This window comes from Monopterus albus, unplaced genomic scaffold (assembly GCF_001952655.1).
Source record: "Monopterus albus unplaced genomic scaffold, M_albus_1.0 scaffold31.1, whole genome shotgun sequence".
NCBI classification, from domain to species: domain Eukaryota; kingdom Metazoa; phylum Chordata; class Actinopteri; order Synbranchiformes; family Synbranchidae; genus Monopterus; species Monopterus albus.
Window position 1 is genome coordinate 4,281,375 of NW_018127911.1, and position 6,793 is coordinate 4,288,167.

General features: G+C 41.2%; 1 protein-coding gene across 2 annotated transcripts in view; it reads left to right on the plus strand.

Annotated features, from left to right (window-relative positions):
• The window catches only part of cdkal1 (CDK5 regulatory subunit associated protein 1-like 1), a 235,510-nt gene that overhangs the window by 171,904 nt on the left and 56,813 nt on the right, over window positions 1-6,793 (plus strand). The gene's annotated exons all lie outside the window — the stretch shown is intronic.

The window sequence follows — 6,793 nt, forward strand, 5'->3', positions numbered from 1 at the left end:
GTGTGTGTGTGTGGTGTGTGTGTGTGTGTGTGTGTGTGTGTGTGTGTGTGTGTGTGTGTGTGTGTGTGTGTGTGGTGTCATGATTCGGTTCTGTGTTGCTTCCTGTCAGGCTTTTATTTTGATGCTACGTCCTGTTTTGTTTCACCACAGTTTTGGTCTTTTTACTTTCTTCATCACCCGCATTAGTTTCACCTGCTCATTATAGTTTGCACCGCATCATAAGCAGCCTTCACCCACCAATCCCAGCCAGATTGTTCTAGACGCCACCTCTCACTCTCCAGCATTTTTCGGTTTTGGTACTTTGTGTTTTTGACCCGGCTTGTTCCTCTGACTATTCTGTTCTGCCTTGCCCTCTTGCTTCAGACTGTCACTGTGTATAATTATCGGACTTCCCTTTGGACTACGTATTTGGATTCCTCTGCTGTATGTGTTTGCTGGCTCTGATCTCGGACTGTTTATACCGACCTGTGATTTTTGTGTTTCACCGTGTCTTGTATGGTTTTGTTTAGCGTTAGTTCTCTTATTAAAGAGACGGTTTTGTTTTACATTTCCTTGTCTGGCCTTTTAATTGAGTTCACCCTCAACATTTTTGGCAGCATAACGCGCCGATTCCTGACATGTGGTGTGTGCGTGTGTGTTTGTCTTTATATACTTGTGCGAACCAACCCCTGATGGAACACCTTTCTTGTGTGGACATTTCATTGGTGACTTTCACCAATGCGGTTTCTGTACTATGATGGACTCTAAATCCTGACTGAAAATCCTCAAACAAATCATTCTTGTGCAAGTGGTCACATAACTGCTTTGCAACAGCTTTTTCAAGGATTTTGGAAATAAATGGGAGATTGGATATTGGTCTATAATTAGCTAGGACACCTGGGTCAAGAGTAGGCTTTTTGAGTAGAGGTTTAATTACTGCAAGTTTAAAAGCCTGTGGAACATAACCTGTTAATAGAGAGAGGTTAATCAGATCTAGTATGGATGTGTTGATTAGGGGAAAGACGTCTTTGAGCAGCCTGGTCGGGATGGGGTCCAGGAGACATGTTGATGATTTAGATGAAGCAATTGTTGAGGTCAACTCAGAGAGATCTATAGGGGAGAAGTAGTCCAAGTATAAATGAGGTCTTACAGATGTTTCTAGAGCCATTGTAGTAGATGGCACATCTGCGAGAGCTGTGGGAGTGGTCCGACCAATTTTTTTCTCTAATAGTTGTGATTTTATTTGTAAAGAAGCTCATGAAGTCATTGCTGCTGAGATCTAAGGGAATGTTAAGCTCAACAGCACTGTGGCTCTTTGTCAGCCTGGCTACAGTGCTGAAAAGAAACCTGGGGTTGTTCTTATTTTCCTCAATCAGTGATGAATAAAATGTGGTTCTGGCACTATGAAGGGCTTTCTTATATGTTATTAAACTATCTTTCCAGGCTATAGAAAACTCTTCTGACTTAGTGGAGCGCCACCTCCTTTCCATTTTTCGTGATGCCTGCTTTAGGGAGTGGAGCTGCGAGCTGTACCACGGGGCTAGCCTCCTCTGTTTCACTACCTTCTTTTTCAGAGGGGCAATGGTATCAAGTGTATTACGTAGGAATGCTGCAGTACTATCAACAAGATTATCGATTTGTATGGGAGTCAAGTTAAGGTGGCCTCCTTCCACTGTGTTGGCAAATGGCACTGAAGTAGATAAAGATGGAATTATTTCCTTAAACTTGGTAACAGCATTGCCAGATAGACATCTGCTGTAGTGGAATTGTTTCCCACATAGAGTATAATCCATTAATGTAAATTCAAAAGTTATTAGAAAATGGTCAGACAGAAGAGGGTTATGGGGAAAAACTATTAAGTGTTCAGTTTTGATGCCATATGTCAGAACCAGATCAAGAGTGTGATTAAAACAGTGAGTGGGTTTATTTAGTTTGAGAGAAGCCAACTGAGTCTAATAATGAACAGAATGCATTGTTGAGGCTGTCATTGTCGGCATCTACATGAATATTAAAGTCGCCTACTATGATTATTTTATCTGTACTAAGTACTAAATCAGACAGAAAGTCTGAGAATTCACTTAAAAACTCTGAATAAGGAGCAGGTGGATGGTATACAATAACAAACAGAACAGGCTTTTGAGTTTTCCAGTTTGGGTGTGAGAGACTCAGGGTGAGATTTTCAAATGAGTTATAACTATGTTTAGGTCTAGGGTTGATTAATAGGCTTGAGTCAAAGATCGCTGCCACGCCACCACCTCGGCCTGTGTTTCGAGGGATGTGACAGTTACTGTAACTAGGTGGAGTGGCTTCATTTAGACTGACATATTCTTCCTGCTGTAACCATGTTTCAGTAAGACACAATAAGTCAATGTGATGTTCACTTATCAAATCATTCACTAACAGAGATTTAGATGTGAGAGATCTGATATTTAATAGTCCACATTTGATTGTCCTATTACTTTCTACTATAAGAGGAGTCATCTTAATTTTAATTAGGTTCTTATGAATAACTCCTCTGGAGTTGATTCTTGATTTATATAATTTAGGTGGGCGGGGGGCAGACACAGTCTCTATGGGGTACTGGGAGTGTTGGGTGGGTAGCAGCTGCAAGGAGACAGCAGAGAGGCGTGTAAGACTGCGACCCTGCATCCTGGACTCAACTCTGGGTTGTCATAATTTAGGTTGTAAAACAAACTCGTGTAGATTTCTAGATAAGAGAGCCGTACCACCCAAAGTGGGATGGATGCCATCTCTACTAATCAGACCAGGTTTTCTCCAAAATGTTTTCCAGTTATCTATGAAGCCCACGTTATTTTCTGGGCACCACCTAGACAACCAGCGGTTGAATGACAACATGCGGCTAAACATGTCATCACTGGTCACATTGGGTAGGGGTCCAGAGAAAACTACGGAGTCTTTGTGTTTGTAACATATTGGCCAATATTCTATTACCTAATTATCTTCAACTTAAAACATATACATGTGGAACATACAGTATATCTATGTCCAGAATAGATGCTTACCTTTTGGTAGTGCATTAAAAAAAAGACTGATGATACATTTTCCAATGCTGACATGATAATTAAAGCTAATGAGTTTTTAAAACTAGACAGCACTCATAGAAAACAAATCTCCACCAAAGCAGTTCATAATGCCATTTTAAAAAATTCGTAGATCGGGATGACGATCTGGATTATCACCAAAATGTAATGGATTGTTCTGGGGGCCGTACCCTACCGCTCATAAAAATACCATCAAAATCCATTCATAACCTTTTGAGTTATGCTGCAAACAAACCAGCAATTGCAGTTAAAAAATATTATTTCCTTGGCAGAGGTAATAATCTTACACTTGATCAGATACAGTGCTCATACAGTATTAATTTTTCTCACACACACAAACACACGCAGCTTATTCATGTTTTTTCTTTGAGTAATGTAACAACACACACATGTCGTGGGGGTCTTTAGCACTAACATCTAGGATGTATGAGTCTCTAGCTTATACAGTTCATCCTAAAACCAAATTACCTTACCATGCCCCACAGTATACACTAGCATACTGACATACGTGTACCTCCGTATATAGACATACACTTACACACATATTTCTGTTGCTTTGTGTCAGAGCTGCACACTGAGGTTTTTCTCTAAAATAGACAATCATTAAACCAACACTAGGACCTTGCTGGTTGTATTAGCATGCGCTAACAGAATATCAGCTTAGTCTTTGCAAACTTAGAGCAGACACCTGCAACATACTGATATGCTTAAATGAACACAAATGTCTTACCTCAGTTCTGACTTTAAATTTGATCACTTGATGATTAAATTCAGTTTTAGATTTCTTGTTTACTGTTGTTGGCCTTTAATTGCTGGTAAAAAAAAAAAAAAGCTGACAGTCTGAAGATTATTTTTTCCCCTTGTCTTAATGTTGTATCTTTTCACATAATGTCATTAACTTTCAAGAAATCATAGATTCGTCAGGCTAATTGCACCCCAGAATTGAATGTCTTCACTGTATTGTCCATATGTTACTACTTTACATAAAACTGTTTTGTGTGGAGCAGCAGTGTTTTAATTAAGTGTGTACGTTAGTATGCAAGTAAGCGAGGCTGTGTGCGCCTGTCTACACTGTTCCTGTATGTGTTTGCCGTTCCTGTCTGAGTACAGAGTGTATACATCGATGTAATGTCACTTCCCGTTAGACGCAGCATCCCTCTCTGGCAGCAGCAACAGATGGATGTCATTGTAACAACCATCGTTCATCATCACCATGGTGACAGGTCCACAAACACACACACATACACACAGTGTCTTTGCATTGCTCTTTAACACAACCTCAGTGGCATGCTAGATTAACTTCTCTGTCTGATGGAGTACACACACACACACACACGCACACAGAGTACACAACCACACACCTGTATGCAGACATATTATGTGCAGTTTTCACACAGTAATATAGCACTTGGATTTAAGGACACAATGGAATAGAGAAGATAACACCGACTGTTTGAGAGACAGTGACTACCTGAGCCACTGGCATTTAACAGGGTAGTCATATATTGTATGTACATACTGCGATACAGAGTCCAGGTTTCACTGCTCACACTGTATGTTCACCCAGCAGGGCACAATGCAAATGCAGGCACTGGACATTAAAAAGAACCCCCAAGCAGTTGTGTTAATTGACAGCTCAGATAATGTTGAGTTCCACCAAAAAAGCACCCTTAAAGAGCATGCGTTGCCTATTTCAACCTCACCTCATGCCATAAGAGCAAAATTTACGCATCTCTACAAGTGCAGCCCCCCTGCCAGTGGCTACTGATCACTTCCACAGGTGCAACCCTTGTTTTTGCTCAAGGGCACCCTGACAGCAGCTGTTGCAGATAATGAGAACATTTCTCATTCACTCTCCCACATCCAGCTTTTTCCATACTAGTCTAGGGATTTCAATGGAATCTTGTTATCACAGATATCTATAGTACCTCCTAACCTCCATGTAAGTGGCAGCATCTCTTTAGAAAACTACAAGACTCTAGGATTAAGTAATGAAATGAGGTTTTCCCCTTCACCAGTTCCTATTATAGAAGGAGATCAAGAAAAGATCTTGTTCTCTTACTGTTGTGCCTTTTTAAAATCAGTTTTATTCTCTGTCTCCTCTTACTATTCTGTCTCCTTTTGTTTTTATGTTGGTTTTTGAATTAACTTGTACAGTACTGCATGTGACGTGTTTTCACATCTTTATGCTTTTTTAGTGTGCGGCCTATGTTTGGGTGAGTCAGTGTGTGAGCATGTGTTGGTACATGAGTCTGCTGTGTGTGGTTTGTAGGTGTGTATGTAGGTACAGTATGTGTACTGTTGAACTGGATACATTCTTCTGGGAGCTCATTGGGGTTGAAAAATTCTTAGCTGTGATTACATCTGTCTTACAGTTTCACATACACACACGCAGTTGAACATGGCTGAATAGGTCGTGATGGTGAGCGTGATGAAGCCATGGCAGGAGACCTAATGGTGTTGAAGAGCAATGATGAGAGGATTGCGCTCACCTAAGGTGCTCCAGGCAGAGAGAGAGAGAGAGAGATTGTGCAGTGACAGACTCATAAGTGGTAGCATGAGTGAGGGAGTGAAGACAGATTAGTATGAGTTTTCCTTCACTGGAGAAAAGTGCATGGAGTGAGGGAAAGGGGGAGCTTTGAGAGATATGTGGAAAAGCAAAGAAAAGAGAAAAGAGGATTTGAAGATTCTGGAGAGCCCTTCGGCAGGGACAGTGAGGGAGAATCGGGCGAAAACAAGAATGAGAGGATGATAGACAGACAGGGCCTGTGATTACAGGATTGTGTGGATCACAAGAGCCTTGGGTGAGCAGAATGAGTAAGAGATGAGTAGAAACTGAGCATGGGGATGCAAAAGAGATACACAGATGGAGTGAACAGAGAGTAAAACAGCAATGAGAGGTGCAGTGATGAAAGGATGGGGCCTCACTGAATACAGAGAATGGCAAAGAAAGTCATAGTGGTAGTTTGCCGAGGGTAAGGAGTAGTCGCCACCCTTTAGTTCAACCCTAATACTTTTATTTCTCTTTCCTCTCTTCAACTTTGTTGTTTTTTGGCCACATCTTCTCTTTTGCACTGTTTCATTCACTTACAGGTGTGGACAAATTGGGTGGCACCCTTTCAGCTCATTAAAACAGCGCTTCAGTCCTCTTGAAAAGTGATTGCTGCCTCATGTACACCACCTGTCAAAAGTTCCTTGATGTTCCTGTGACTACGGTTGCACATATTACTAAGAGGTTTAAGGTTCATGGGACGGTAGCCAACCTCCCTGGTCGTGATTGTAAAAGGGAAAATTTACCTCAGATCGAACAGTGTGAATGGTAGACTGAGCCAAGGAAAACCTCCAAAGAGATACAAGATGAACTCCAAGGTACATGAGTGTCTGGTTGTACCATCCATTACTTTTTGATTAACAGTAGAGGACTAAAAAACAATCTGTTCGGAATTTGCTGAAATGTATATTGACAAGCCACAGTGCTTCTAAGAGACGGTCCTTTGCACAGATGAGGAGCTTTTTGGCAAGTCACATCAGCTCTATGTTTACAAATGAAAACAGGAGGATGGAGGAGGCATGGCAAATAATGCATATTCCCTAAAGCTGCAGTAACATATACATATATTCCACCCTCTTAGTGTGACATGGCCTAATCAGTGAGCCAATTAGTGTTCTTTGTAACAGCGTTGGCCTCATGTAACTGATTGCATTAACAACTGCCAAACGTCAAACAGCCATGTCTCATGCTTGTGCATCTC